Source organism: Hipposideros armiger, unplaced genomic scaffold (genome assembly GCF_001890085.2).
Source record: "Hipposideros armiger isolate ML-2016 unplaced genomic scaffold, ASM189008v1 scaffold_294, whole genome shotgun sequence".
Lineage (NCBI taxonomy): Eukaryota > Metazoa > Chordata > Mammalia > Chiroptera > Hipposideridae > Hipposideros > Hipposideros armiger.
In genome coordinates, this window is record NW_017731644.1 from 1,474,921 (window position 1) to 1,491,352 (window position 16,432).

General features: G+C 39.7%; 1 protein-coding gene across 2 annotated transcripts in view; it reads right to left on the minus strand.

The window, feature by feature from the left end:
* Positions 1-16,432, minus strand: part of SH3GL2 (SH3 domain containing GRB2 like 2, endophilin A1) — a 196,045-nt gene that overhangs the window by 52,599 nt on the left and 127,014 nt on the right. Inside the window, exon 1 of one of the 2 annotated variants that reach the window (XM_019659080.1) lies at positions 7,580-7,601. The exons of the other annotated variant lie outside the window; for it this stretch is intronic. The gene's annotated coding sequence lies outside the window, so the exon portion shown is untranslated. Of the gene's footprint in view, positions 1-7,579; positions 7,602-16,432 lie in introns of those variants that run through there. 2 annotated transcript variants of the gene reach the window in all.

The following is a 16,432-nucleotide window of genomic DNA, read 5'->3' on the forward strand; positions in this document are numbered from 1 at the left end:
GAGAGAGAGAGAGAGAGAGAGAGAGAGAGAGAGAGAGAGAGAGAGAGGATATGAATCTCTCTTCTCAACAAAAGCTGACATTTGAACTGCTCTGAGAGAAACAGTTCAGCAAACAGTGAATGAGGCTAACAGATACGAGTACTGATTTGATTGGTTGGTTGATGTAAGCATTTCTTACCTAATTAGATTCTTGGGAAAAAAAAGAGTATTCAAAATGACATTAACACTGTTCTCTGGATTCTTTTTTTTTTTTTCAAGTTACAAAGGATCTAAATCTATCCAGGCAATGAATTAAACAATAGGATAAATAACAAGTGACTCATTCTTTAGGAGTGTGCCAAATAGTTTCTCCTCCTGTTCCTTAAGTAACATTACTAAAACTTCTATCATTTATGAGTAGAAATATAGGCTCCCTGAGCCCATCTGGCCTACAATGAGGTTTGTTTTAATTTCCCAGTGCCATTTATTTAAGAATAGTTTTGCCCTATTTTCCAGTGAGGTGAATCCTGAAACTAAGACTTCATAGAACTGAATATTTTCTGATGCTGTTTGTGTTAATATGTTTTCTTTCTTTTTTAAATTTTATTGGGGAATTGAGGGAGGGGAACAGACAAGTTGCTTTACTTTTGCCCTTCAGTCTAGTTGTGGAGAACGTTGCTTCACTGGCCCATGTTGGTATTATCACTGCGCTCTTCCCAGGTGAGGCAGTTGCTGGCCGGCCATTGGATGGCCGCTCACGGCAGCTCACGCCAGCTGCCAGCCACACACGAAGCTCACAGCAGCCCACTGCAGCAGGGGCTGCAGCCTATGCCATCGCTGGCGACTCACGGCAGCCCAGCTCCAAGTCAAGCTGTTGTTCACCATCTTAGCTGAGGAAGGTGCAGCAACACTGGCCCTCATGTGGGGTCGGAACCGGGGCCCTGCTGCTCAGAGCTGGCATCCCAAGCCAACTCTTAACCAATGCACCACTGGGCCAGCCCTGTGCTAATATGTTTTCCATTTCAGAGAAAATCAGCAAGTTATTTGAATTAAATAAAAAACAGTACAAATAAACCAATATGCCCCTTTACCAGCTTAAAAAAAAACACAACAAAAACAATTAAACAAAAAATTCCTCTAGTCAAATTCCTTAATTATAGCCACTTAGCACTACATGGAGAGCTTGTGCTTCTAATCTTATCTTCTCTCACACTCTTCATATACTCTCTATTCCAACCAAACCAAAGGTCTCACCTTCCTCTATCTTACTCTTCATCGTATTTCTCACAACACATACTCAGTAAAGATTTATGGAACTGAACCACAATGTTCTTTTGTATAATAAATATTAATGTTAAGATGACTGAGAGGAGGCATAAAGTGAGGCAAGTAAGGCTGATTATTTTACTCCAGGATGGACATTCAAAAAGCACAGGTTTTCAAAAAAAAATAACATAAGTAATAAAAATCAACTCATGTTTTAAACTTAAAGTCTTTATTCTGAGTCTGCATTAGTGTTGTTTCATGCTGACTATTTTTCTCCATATACCAAATGAGGAAAATGTCCAAGGGAACCGGCCGCAAGAGACAGCTTAAATAAATGGCCACCATTCTCAGCCCAGAAGATGCTGCTCTTCTTTCCAACAATGACTCACGCTGCCCCTCACTAACGGTCGCCTCCAGGCAAGGACACTCCACCCTCCAAGTGCAGCTCCGACTCTTCCCCACATTGCGTTGCATTATTAAACACTGGAGGGCCAGCGACCATTCCTTCAACTGCCTTTTATAAAGGTCTCCTTGAAAATCACATCATCAGTGAAATTCAATAGACTTTAGACCAAATGTGTTCCTACCCCACACAACTGCGAAGTTATTTACCTTCCAGCTCCCTGCTTTTGTTCAGCTTTATGTCTGTTATTTATCATAGAAAGCCAGGTTTCCTTGCCATCCACCAAATGTGTTTATTCCCTCTGCCTTGGGCCTGGACCTACTTTCCCTTGTCTATTTCTTAAATCGTAACAATTATGTATAATGCTCACCCAGCTTTCCCCTTTCCCATCCTCTTGACCACCCACCCTAGTTGACAGTTATTAGACTTCCTTTGCCTCTTAATGAAACACATCATCTGTTGGAGTGCCTGGAACTTGCCACCTGAGTAAAACTGCTGAAGATCTTTGTTCATCTGAATTATAAGATGTTAAAGGAAGGAATCCTATCACATGCTTCTGTGTTTGAAAATTTCTGAGACTGCACTGCTGAACATAGTGCCTGCAGAGCGGACAATTATGAGTTGAAAAGAATTTATCTCAATGAACTATTCTAAGACCAAACACTGCTCATAAAGGAAGACCCTTAACGATGAGTTAGCACTGGCTCTGTGTCTCCTTTCTGGGAGTTTAATCTCCCCTCTCAAGAGTAATGTCTTTTTCTCCATCAGCAACAGGCAGAAAATTCAATGAACTACAATGTCTGATATTTTATTTATAGCCAAAGTTAAAGAAAATTCTCTTAACTGTAACTATTCTACATTCTTTCACCAAGTTACTTTTAGTACAATTACAATTAAGAGTAATGACATACAGTCTTACCATTAATCATGGTTCTAAATATATATTTTAATTTACATGTATATGCCCATGTGTGTATATAAACACACACATGGGCAAACCCACACTATGTGATAGAAAGTAAATATATTTTTCCAAAGTTCTTTTTTAAAAATCATCAAAAATGATTTTATTAAGTACTACACTGTTTATTCACATTAAAATAAAATTATTTTAATATTCCATAAGTTAAGCATAACTAGTCTGCTAAGAGCAGGAAGTAAAACTCATACATTATCCTAACCACCTGTCCATGGAGCAATCCACAAAATTAAGTACATGTATCATGCAACCTCACTGACAATGAATTAAGTCAATGAGGGACACCTGAGGTAAGCTGGGTTTTTTTTGTTGTTGTTGTTGTTTTATTTTTTAAAATAAATGTAGAGTCAAGACACCTGAATTCTAGCTTTGACAATGACATCAAATAGTGTGTGAAAGAGAACATGCATAACCTGTTAGTGCCTCAATTTCTACACCCAAGAAATGAAAACCAACATCATCTAACACTGGACTTTTTGGAGAATTATATTAAAATATACATGTAATAGCACTTTGTAAACTATCAAAAATCATTGTTGAAATAAGGAATTTACTGTATCTTAACAAGTAGTCTTACATGAAAAGTAGACTTTTAAGTTGGTTTCTTACATTTGGCAAAAAAATTCTAAGTGCATTAAAAAACAACATTACTTGAGCCGGCCGAGTGGCGCAATGGTTAAGAACTGGTTGGGACACCAGAGGGCCCCAGTTCAGATCCCACATATGAGGGCCAGTGACACTGCCCTCCACAGCTGAGATGCTGAGCAACAGCTCAACCTGGAGCTGGGCTGCTATGAGTCGCCAGCAACAGCGTAGGCTGCAGCCCCTGTGGCAGTGGGTTGCCATGGGCTACCATGTGTAGCCAGCAGCCAGCGTGAGTGGCCAGCAGCCGCCGTGAGCGGCCGTCCAGAAACCGGCAACTGATCTGCCTCACCCGGGAAGAGCACAATGATGGTGCCAACTTGGGCCAGTGAAGCAACGTCCTCCACAACTAGACTGAAGAACAAAATAACAGCAACTTATCTGTTCCCCTTCCCCCAATTCCCCAGCACTGTTCCCATCCCCCCAATACCCCAATAAAACAAATAAACAAACAAACAAAAACAGCATTATTTAATGCACAAGCTCTTTAGAAAGAAATTAACTACCGCTGTGGAGCACAGTACTGTTTTCCCAATAATTGTAGAAACCACCACCTATGAGAATAAATAAAAGGCGTCCATATTCTGACTCTTCATAAAGGTTCTTTAATCATTACTCATTAGTAAGGTAAAAAAAAATAAAATTTACAATGAAAATACTTAATGACCTATCAATTATGCAGGAGGACACAGGAGAGTCAAAATTACAGCAGTATTTTCTTGGTATTTGGCTAAATAAAGCAAATCTTGTTTTTCCAGATGGTGGTATTCTCATGTATGAAAGGCAGGGTGAATTCACTCTGTGGGGTATAAGTTTCACACTAGTTTTTCTCAGCTGTCATTAAATTGGAACACTTAAATGCCATGATGTTTTGAAAGTGAATTTCATATATATATGAAATATATATAATTTTCCCCTCTAGAAACTTCAGATTTTCTTAGAAAATGAGTAAAGGCATTTTTATCTACCTAAATTAAGATAATTCTGACCATTTCTTACTATGAAGTAGAATTCATATTGAAGAAAAGTGGTAAGGATCCTCTTATATAATATAAAAACTAGTGATTCTCCCCCGTCTACCCCCCCCCAATAATTCAATAGGATAAGACTGATTTTCTTTGAACACCTGGAGCTAAAAACATTAAAATGAGTTTGGTGAGCTAAGCACTTGGCCCTTTTCCCAGCTTCCAGCCTATCTTGCTTCTGGTCAAATACTATATAGAAAATGCAGAAATTGATTTACATGATTGTAAATTGTTTCTGGTATGGTGCACTAGGGTTAAAAGTAAACACTTTCCAAGCCCCATTTCCCCAAAGCGAGAATTTCCCATAGCACATGTAGCTAATTACATACACTCCCTCAAAGGGAGGTGGTAGGATTTAGTACAGAGGTATCATGCAGAGTATCAGTGCCTCCCTGGAAAGACAGTTTATACTATCACCTATAGTTTCAGTTGCAAATAATTCTATTTTTGTCTTCTAGAAAAATTGTTTAAAAGTATAAAAATGTGCAGTATAAAAAAACAGCCAGTATTTCTCTATTTCTCGACTCCCCAAATAATCTAGTTCCTCACCAAGTAAGGGGTAATTTAGGGGCAAGTTTCAACAGGGAGGGATGATATTTTCATAAAGTTTTCCATCCCTGACAATAGGAAAAGTTTTATCCATTTTCATAGTCCACTGCAATAAGCCATTGAAATTGAACAAAATGTAAAAAGACAGTGTCTGCTAAAAATAGACTCTAAGACTTGGGGCTAGAACTATGTCATATAGCATTTTTAAATTCTATTTAAAGCTCAGTCATAAATTCCCTTGAGAAAAAAACAGAAGCTGAAAAGAGAAAAAAAATGGTACCAGCAATTCATTTTAGATTTCAGTCCTGGTTGATGAATGACCTAGAACCTGGATGAAGTGCTATTTATAGTACATCAAAGGCAGATAATAAGCTAGGAAAGAGAGAAAGAGAGAAAATACCATGCAAAGCATTTGGGGAAAAAAGCAAACAAACTCTATGGTAACCCTGATTCTCATTCTAAAAAATAAAAAAAGACAAGAAATCATCTTTAGACTAAATTCACCAAATGAATCCCAAAGAACTCAACTTGAATCCCTACTATGCACCAGGGGCTTTGCTAACACTGGAAGTTTCATATGCTAATAAGACATGGCACATGCTCTCTGGGAAAATGAGTTTGATGAGATATATGGATAAACAAACAATTCCAATATACAGCAGATATTTGAATAACATCATTTTATTCAATGTCATTTCATTATAACATTGATGAGATACTGTAGGAATTTAACTCGTTTGTATCAACCAGCCTATGACAAAATTGGTTTTGTCATACATCACGTTGCTTCAAGTTGCAGAACCTACTGATAGTGTTAAGTGAGGACTTACTGTAATGAGGTAAGTACATAAAAAATATATAGACAACCATTAGAGCTTGGGATAGACAATTTTACCCTAGTTGGATAAGAAGACAAGGTTGGGGAAACCTTCTTGCAGCTTGGCTGATTCTCCAATGTGCACAGGCAAGCCAGAAGGATAGGCATGGGGTACAGGAAGAAATTTTCTCAAGAAGAAGCTGCTACATGACAAAACCCAAATGCAACAAAGACAGTGGATGCAGGAACGTCCATAAATTTCAGTGCTTCCTGAGCTCAGAACATAAGGCAGAGGATGATAAGACGTGAGGATGCAGGAAAAAGGAGAGAGAGAATGGTAGTGAGCCTTCTATGCCAGGCTAAAGACTCTAGGTTTGTTTGGGTTTTTTTAGTTTTAGTGAATTTACATAGCTGTATAATCATCGCTACAATCATTTTAAACATTTCCATCACACCAAGAAGTTTCCCTGTGCCCACTGTCGGTCAGTACTCACTCCTACCATTAGGCAACCACTGATCTGCTTTCCATTTCCATAGTTTTATCTTTTCAAGGAATGTCATATAAGTAGGATCATACAATAGGTAGTTTTAAATATCTAGCATCTTTCCCTTAGCATAAGACATTTGAGAGTCATCCGTGCTGTTACGTTCATGTCACTACGTTTCCAGTAGTTTAGTTTCTTTTTATAGGTGAATAGTATTCCATCGCACGATTATACCACATTTTATCTATCCATTCGCCAGTTGATGGACATCTGCAGTGCTTCTAGTTTGGGAATATTTTAAATAATCCTGCTATGAATATTTGCATACCAGTCTGTGTGGACATATGTTTTCATTTCTTTTGGGTAGACAGCTAGAAATAGAATCATGGGTCTTACGGTAAGTGTATATTTAGCGTTTAAAAAATTGCCAAAATATTTTCCAAAATATCTTACTATAACACCTTAGACTTGATCTTAGAATTGATGGGGGGCCTTTAGCAGATTTTATGCTGGGTATTCTAGTGAAATTAATTGTGAAATCATCTGATTACAGGCTGAAGACTTAAAAAAAAAAGATTAGAGACAGGCAAATCAGTTAGAATGCTGCTGCAATCATCTAGGTAGAAGACGAGGGCTTAAAGCAAGAACTCTGGGAGGAAGGATAGAGTCAGTAAATATTCAGTACATAAAGTAAACAGGTCTTTGTGACTAATTTGATACAGGAGTGAAGCAGAGAATTCTAACATGGCTCCTAGGATTCAGGCTTTGGTAGATGGATGAATAAAATGAGTAGCACTCAAGTATAGAGCCGCTGGGTTTGAAGTCCAAATAAATATGTCCAGCAGGGAATTGAATACATGAGTCTGAGCCTTTAGGGAGAGGTCAAGGCAAGAAACAGATATATGGAATCAGTGCTATGTATTTGATTTGTAAAACTGGAAAAGTACATGAGATTACTCAGAGTGAGCATGTATCTAGAGAGCAGTTATGGGTCAAGGAAGGAACCCTAAGCAGCACCAAAAAATTAGGGATAGGAAGGGGGAAAAGCCAACACAAAAGGCCAAGAAAAAAAAAAAACAGTCAGAAAGTAGAGGGAGAATCGGGAAAGAGAAGGATCAAAGAAACCAAGGACGAAGTTTCTCAAGTGAGTGTAAGCAAGCCCAGGGAGGAACAAGGAGGTGGTGATGGGTGGTAATTAGAACACTTATTCCAAGAGTCTGACCGCTATGGGTCCATGCAGATGGCTATGTATGTGATGCTGGTTGGTACAGTGGGCTCGGAGGCAAAGTACGTGTGATTTAAAGGATGCCAGGAGTCAGACAACAGGAACTACAGCCTCATGCTGTTTTTGTACATAGTATTTCTTCCATTTCACTTTCTGCCTATAGGATTATCATTTGGAACTGCATGAAATACTCATAACAAGTAGAGTACCTGACAGTTGCTGGGTCCCACCTGCAGAGCAGGCAGCTGAGAACACGCTCCATTCCATCACTAATGCTTGGACAGCCTCCCTCCATCCGTTCAAGGCAGGCACTTCAGCTCTGCAAAAAGCAAACATCTGGGACAAACTGCAAGCCAGTGGGCATCTGAAGGCCTCTGAGAGACTCCTACAAGTATTTCTTACATCAATACATTCATCTTTCCACAGTATTTTATGTCACCAAATGTGGCAGCCACGCTCTAACCTGAGGTAACTGCTGTTCCCTTCCTAAGCCAGAGAAAGCTAGTACCATGCTCACAGCTGCAATAATAAATCATAAACTCTACCTTAAATAACAATATGGAAGAGATTCGAAGAGACTTCAAAGATAATCATGAAAGGAGATGGACAACCAGCTGGCATTCAATGAAGAAATTCCAGGCCCACTATCTTATACAGCAAATCACTGACCCACTGACAAAGGAATTACATTAGGAACAAAGAATAACCATACAAAACTCAGAAAGGTGGTCCCTGTTTGAGGTTATCATGTTTCATAACTCATATCTACAGAAATGCCATCATTCGATCCAAAAAATTTAAAAAGCACCTTAGTGACCAAACAGATACATACATACATGTATATACACATTCCATTTATAATCCTGGGCAGAATTTCTGAATGCTAAGCACCCGTCACTGCAAAGAAGCCTGAAGCCTGTGCACTGACAGACGCACTGCCCCTGCTTCCACTCCCAGCCGCAAGGGTTGCTGCCTGCAATGAAACCGACTCTCCCTGGAGACTCACACCTTGCCGGCTCTGAAGTCAGAGAAGGAGAGATGGCGGCAGCTCCCCCAACCATCACACAAATTCATGGTTTGCTTTTTTACCCACAATCTCTGGTATTAGAACTTCAGGCATCCTCTGCCCCTGCGGCATACATGTAACAGGAAAGGCTGCTGCAAGAGCAGGAGTATATCATGCAACGCCACTGCATCCCACACCACCTAAGAGCTAGCTTGGGGCTTTCTTTCCCAATATGTTTTCAAGATGTGGAAAGAAGCTATGGCCTTTATCATCCCATTTCCTATTCCCTCCATCAACTATGTAACAGTAGTTATTTTTCCCACTATAATACAAATACTCATATACACTGCATTTGATAAAAATAGGGACAGTTCTGGCTTTTCTACGGGCTTAGAGTTGCTCAAAGATGGGGACAGGCTCCAAATACGACTCCAGCATTCAAAACCGGCACTAATGGTTTCCTTTGCTTTCAAGTTTCTGCCCAGTGTTTTTCAACCATGTGGAAGACTTGCTCTTGCACCTAAAAGGGTTGACTGATTGCAAAACTCTAATGAAACTATGCCGAAAAATAATATATGGAAAGGACACAGGAAAGGATATTGTTTTTAATTCTGCACAGACTTACTCATGTGCCAATGTCAGCACCTGCGCATGAGTAGTAGGTGGTGATACAGGGGCCCTAACTTGTCCTCCTATTTGTTCAAGTTGGACATGCGAGGAAGGGATAGAGGAGTAGTCAGACGGGGGAGGCTTTGAAGAAGGCGCTGGGTAACTCTTGCTACGGCAGAAAAAAATAATGAAGCCAAATATGTACCAAGGAGGGAGCCTAGTGACCATTGTTTTGAAGTCATTTGTCCTTAAGCTCTGGGATGTAGGGAAGAGAAGAGTGAATTGACAATTTTAACAACTTTATTGAGATATAATTAACATGTCACAAAGTTCATTCATGTAAAGCGTACAATTCAATATTTCTTAATATATTTACAGAGTTGTGTGGTCATCACCATAATGTAAACTTTGAACAGTTTTCATGACACCGAAAAGAAACCTCATACCCATTAGCAGTCACTTCCCCAACTCCATTCAATGTCCCACCCCCACACAACACTAATTTCCTTTTTGTATCTTTGGAGTTATCTATTTTGGGTGTTTCATATAAGTGGAATCTTTTTATTACGTGTTTTTTTTTTCTGGCTTCTTTCACTTAGCATACTATTTTCAAGGTTCATCCATGCTATAACCTGGATCAGTACTTCATTTTCTTTTACAGTTGAATAACTTTCAATGTATGAATATACCATATTTTGTTTATATATCCATAAGTTGATGGACATTTTATGCTTTTTTTCTAGGTTGGTAACCTTGGGTATATCATTTTAACTCTTAAGTTTTCTAACTTATGAGGTGGATAATTAAAAGCTACTTCACAGGGCAGTTATAAAGAATATATAAGATAACTGAGTAAGTTTTGTCAACTGTGAAGTACTTCACTATGGAAAGTAGTGTCATTGCTCAACAAGTACCAAGACTTGACTCTCTAACTTCAGAGTAACAAGGTGACAGGACATGTGGAAATTCATGGACACAGAGACTGGAAGGGGGAGCTTCCAAAATGCCTCTACCCAGGACTAACTTGTGGTAGAAGAGAGAAACACCAACACTTTCCAAAACCCAGGCCGATTAAAGGTTTGAGAGCCATTAATATAATATATATGGCATCATGACAGATGAGGATCTTTAAGAGCAAAATGATGTTCCTGTGGACACCTGTCACTGGTTAAAGATGAAATCAAAATTTACACTTCAGAAAGCAATGTTATACTGAGAACGCATTTTTCAGAAGTGACCTCTAAGTTTCCTTATCCAATCACCTCGTGTTATCAGAGTTCTGTGGAGTCTTAGTTCACTGAGTTAGCAAGTAAAGGTTAAGTTGGAGAATACGAAAGTGGATACATTCATGAGCCTATGCAGCACAGATTTTTTTTTTTCAAAATGAGAGATTTCAATTCTTATTTGGGGTGAGGGTGTAAGAAAGAGGAAGTTGGTTCACCCGTCAGAAAATAATCACTGTGGGAGTAAACGTGTTTCTGAGGGGAATACACCATCCCATGGGTACCTGTGCATAATGGAGAACAGGAGGGGGAGCCGTGATGGGAGCCACTGAGGAAGCGGGGTCAAGATGAACAGGTGTGTTATGTCAGACAGCCAGGTCATACCAGACACAGAACCCCTAATTCCCATACCCAGCAAAACTCCTGATTCCTAGGAAGTGGTCTACTTGGGCTGGTTGTACTCAATCGATATCAATCAGCAGCATTGTGGGATACTTTACTGTGTAAAAAATCTTTTAAATTTTTAACTGTTCCCATGCTGTTTATATTGCTAAGAATTGTAGCTAAACATTTTCCTGGTAACTAACAAGAACTGCTTAAAATCAGTTAGGCTTTACTGTCCTCCGATAATAAGTCCATTCCTTCCTTCCTGTGCCCACATTCCTACTGAATATATTGTCTCCAGGTGAACTGTACCCTCCTCTGTGAAAACGACCAATGCCCTCTGTCCCCCAGCCACTCCTGGGCCTAACTCTAGTTAGCACTTGTTAGACTGTATTTTATACCACCATTACCCATTTGAATGCCTCTCCAACTTTTCAAAGTTCCTGGAAGGTCGTGATTTTGATCTTGTTCATCTCTATTTCCTGGGGTCTAGCTGAATGTGTAAGCAGATGAGAAGGCAGTGGAGCAACACGCCCACCACTGCACCCACTGTGTCTGCCTATTTTTCCCCTTTAATTTCTTTTCTCTACTCGATTCTATTTGATCTCATTCCCCTGAACCATCATTGCATTTGCCTTTTCGTTTTTCCCACAGAATACCCCTCTGCCAGTGACAAAGTTTAAAGACAAAAGGTGAATATAGAAAACAGGAAATCAGCAGCAGCTCTGAGCACTTTCGACAGCAGTAGTATTTAAATTTTTTATTTTTTTAAATTAAGGTAATATGCTGGCATGACTGTTGCTAAGACTATGATGAAAAGAAGTTAGAAAAAGTAGGGTGAAAGTTAAGAGTCGCCTCTCAACAATCCACCTAAAACACTAAGGATGGGACAAGGCAGTCAAAGGTGTTAGTTACCCTTTTCACACGCTTGTTTCTCACCACATCTCCATCACCACCGCCACCTTACAACCTAGCCATCTTCTTATCTCTGCCAGTCATTCATTTGGAAAAGACTGAATGCCTTTTACGTGTCAGGCACTGAAGCTACCATGAGGAGGATATGCAAAGGCCCTGGCATATACGGGCTAACCAAAGCTCCTCCAAGAGGCCAGCAGGACTGAAGATCAGAGAGGGAAGGGGGCAGCACCCAAGGTGAGACTGGAGGTTCCCGCAGGAGCGAGACCCTACAGGCCCTTTTGGACTAAACGAAGGCCTTCAAACTAAGAGCAATGAAGGTGCAACATGAGAGGATTTATGATTTTAAAATATCATGCTAGATATACTTAGCGCAAAGCCACTGAGCCAAACGAGAGCTCAGCATCACAAAAGGATGCTGCTTTAGGAGGAGGTTTCATTCCTGCCATAACAGCTACACAACATTTTGCTCACATTTGCAGGACCAGGGAACTGTGATTGTCACAAGTCTGGCATGCACGAGAGAACATATGTCTCCTCTCTGGAAGACGTCCTGCATGCGTCAAGTCCCAGATTTGCTAATAAAAACATCGTGCTCTCTAAGTAGGCTTAGAGAACATAATATATAGTTTTTATTGCTGTTGTTCTTTTGTTTTGGTTTTGATTCCCTTCCCTACACAGCCCATGAAACCCCATAGTGGGGCTTAATTTACTGGAACCTAAAATAAATTTTCCCAATGAACTATTTTATCGTTTCCTGCAAACTGTTTTTCTCTTGAGTGAATTACCATCTACTCTTACATAATATTTCCTAACTTAGAGTATGCGGAATCTGTCATTTAAAGCTCAGGAGAATATCTTTAGTAAAGTAGGAGGTTTTAGATAACAAACTACCATTAGAAGAGAAAGTTATACTGTGAAAAAACAAATGGAGGGGAAGTCTCTTGCTAATTAATGAATGTGGTGCATCTTCTCTTCTAAAGGCTAAATGCAGGTACCTTTCTTTACACTCGTAATAAGTTAGTGTCACTCCAATAGGGAGCATGCCAAGGTAGAAACTGGATTCAAGCACCATAAGAACCAAGTTCCTAAAGAAATATTAAAGGCCAAAGAGGAAGACTAGTTTCATATAGAAATCTGGCATATTATTTCCAACTCCAAAATGTGCACACCCACCTATACACCACTCAGCTTTTAAAAAGCTAACAATTTATTCTCTTTGTTATGAGTACTTAGAAATAAATAAAATGTGTCCCCCCCCCACACACACACACTACTCTCCTTCCCAATGGCACACCATTCATTTTAACTGCTGTATAGTGTTCCTCTGAAAGAATATATCAACATTTGTTTATCCATTTCCTTAGTAATGTATATTTCGACTGTCTTATGCTTTTTACCATTACAAACAGCACAGTAATAAGTACCCTCTGCATCTCCTGCTGCATGAGTGAGCGTTTTCTCTAGGAGTGAAGTGGAATTCATGTGGTATAAGGTACACAAGTGCATTAACCTTCAACGTATGTAGTTATTGCCACATTACTCTCCATTGTAGTTACACTAATTTATAGCCCTGCCTGTAAGGTACCAAAATTCCCGTTTTTCCACATCTTCCTCAATATTTTGTTTTGTCAGGCTTCTTAATTTTTGTAAATCTAATGACTGTAAATTTATATTCCACATTATTTTAATTTCCACTTTCCTGATTACTAGAGAAATTGAACATCTTTTCCCACTAACTGATCTTCTGTGATTCCTATTCTATAGGATACCTATGCATATCATGTACCAACTTTTTTCCTGTTACTGATGTTCGCTGTGCTATTGGATTGTCTTTTCTTACTCATATGTCATGTAGTAGTTCCTCATACTCCCTTTATTTTCAGAAGTTCTGGCTGTCTATGAATGGGCTGGGCCAGCAGAGTCTAGACCTACTTCCATACCCAGCAGAGCTACCAAAGACCCAAAATCACAGCTGCTTGTATCACTTGAAAAATATGATGTACATCCATTCATTCATCCACTCTTTCATTCACAGACATATACTGAGTACTTAAATGAAGTGGCACTCATAGCACTAGCAAAGGACCAACGATATGAGAAGTCACAACCCAATGAGCATACTCAACTACAGGGAAAGATTAGTCACCAGATGAGCTAAAATATCACTTAGCTTGGAGCAAAGACTTGAAAAACAGCAAAAGAGGGAGTGACGGAAGCTCTTCTCTGGGTAGATAGAGCCAAAAAAGGGGCTCCCTCCCTTCCCAGCTCCTAGTCCAGGGCTACAGCTTCACCTATGAGGGGCAGGCTGCCACGCCTCTCATTCTGCTACCCTGACCCTGCATTGTACATGCACAAATCTGGGCAAGTGAGGCAAGATGATGATATCTCTCTTCCTCCACTCACTTTCCACTTGCTGAGTAGGGCTCTGCCCCAGGAGTGACAGGCTCTGAATATTGGGGCTCCGACCACCCCAATTCTAGCACACACATAGGGCAAAGGTTCCACACCAAGAGGCGCCAGCTAAGAAGCCAGAGGCCCCTTAGTGCCAGCTTGTACAGAAGGGTTGTCTCTCGGAGGGAAGCAGGCTACTTACTGTGCCTGCTCAAACCCCCTGTGCACAGAGGTTCTGCCCAAGAGACCAGCCCTAATGACAGAATTCCACCATGCTGCCTGAGGACACTGACTTTATTTGGGACAGAGTAGGGAGGAGTTCAAGCCTAAGGAAATTGTCAAAAACAATGGAGGTTTTGTTGGCAAGCAATTAATTACATCGGGGCTAGTAGCTTCGTGATACGAGTAGCAAAAAGCAAAGTGATGGACCATGCATAAATTAAACAGAGCCATCCAAGAAGAGTTCCCCTGGGGTCACACTCATTCCTGAAGGTCCATAAAGTTGGTAACACACCCTAGGCTGCACCCACTCAGGTAACCAGAGTGGGACACGGGCAGACATGAAAGAATTCCCCAAATCATACACAGATCCATCAGGAAAATGACGAAGCCTTACTGATGGACTCTAAGGGCTTAAGCACAACCTTTGACCAAACACTGGTTAAACAATAAGTCACTCTAACGTAGGGGGAAGTCAGGAAGTCAGGCTGAAAAATAAAATCACATTCATCCTTCATGATCTGTAAGACTTTATGCACAGCCAGTGCTGCACCCTCTCAGGGAAGGCTGAACCTTCAAACCACGACATCCTGGCTAAAAGTGTGTGAGTGAGTGAGTGAGTGAGTGAGTGTGTGTTGGGGGGCGGGGATCTAAAGTCCCTGAACTGTGAAATCAGTCAAACAAGCTGCACACAAGTCCAACTGGCTAAGGTGGCTTAATCACAAACTTGGATCAATAAATGGTTTATGCAGACCCAGGGAATACCCTAGGAAGCCAGGCTAAAAGACGAAAACAAGAAAAAAATCTGAGCAAGGAAGTCATAGAGTACATAATGTAGGTAAAACAGACTACACAGAATTAGTCCACTAAGTCACTAAGCAGGTAAACAAGTGACCAAACAACTTCAACAAACTTCCTCCAAAAATGGGGAGGGGACAGTATTCAGAGGTACAATGTTTTATGTAAAACTTGCAGTTTTTAACAAAAAATTGTGAGCCATGCAAAAGACAAATCAAAACCCAGAAAGAGTGATCCATACACATGGAGAGAAAGAAGAGATATTAGAAACTTACATGTGCCAGAAGTTAGATTTAGAAGATAAACTTGAAAGCAGCCATTATAAGCATGTTCAAAGAACTAAAGGAAGCTAATGATTTCAGAAGTAAAGGAAGGTATGATGACAATGTCTCTTCAAATAGAGAATATCAATAAATAAACAGAAATTACAAAAAAGAGCCGCATGGAAATTCTGGAGTTAAAAAGTACAGTAACTGAAATGAAGAATTTACTCGAACAGCTCAGCAGTAGATTTGAGGTCAGAAGGAAGAATCAGCAACCTTGATAACAGATGGATAGAGACAACACAAGCCAAAGAACAGAAAAAAAAACCAAAACAAAAACAGAACAAAGAAAAAAATAACAGAGCCTCAGAAAGGTGGGACACCATTAAATGTACAACATAATGAAAGCATGAGAAAGAAAGGATAGAGAAAGGAACAGAAATACACTCAAAGAAATAATGGCTGAAAACATCACTTCTAAGACACTCAATGAACTCCAAGTAGGATAAATTCATACCCAATTTATCAAAATTGAAATATTGATAATTGAAAGCCAAAGAGAAACTGTTGGAATCAGTAGGAGAAAAAAAACTTGCTCCACTGTGGTACAACGGAACCACAATAAAATTAACAGCTGACTTCTCATCAAAAACAATGGAAGCCAGAGAGATGAAAGAAAAATCAGCAAAAGACACATAAGTTTTGATTGTGAGAGAGAGAAAACCCAGAAACAATATTTGAGAAGGGTCTTTAGAGGCAGTAAGAATCCTCAGGCAAATTTAGAGAAAGAATGGAGAAGAACTGCCTGAGAGAAAGTATTAAGGAAAATACAGATCGCAGTTGTTAAAAGATTCCACCTAAAGCCTGACTTTTCATTAAACAGAGAATATCTCTCATGTATGTGGTGATTTGGAAGTTCATGAGGAGTTAACAGACCTGTCAGTGAGCCATTCTGTGTTTAAGCTGATGTATGAAAGACCCATTAAAATTATGTGTCGGTTTTCAGAAAGGAGTGACATTATTAACAGCTTATAAATGTGTGTCACATGGGTGACACTGAAGGCAAAGGTAACGTGAGACTAATTACATAAGAAAACCAGAGAATGTACTCATTTATATTTTTATTGAAAATATAAGATTTCAAAGTTTGTAAAAATAGTGGGCACAATTCAGGAGAAATGATTGAAGGCTCCCTGATCACTATTAGTGTTATAAAAGAAGAACTATACTATATGAGGTGATAGGCTGGCC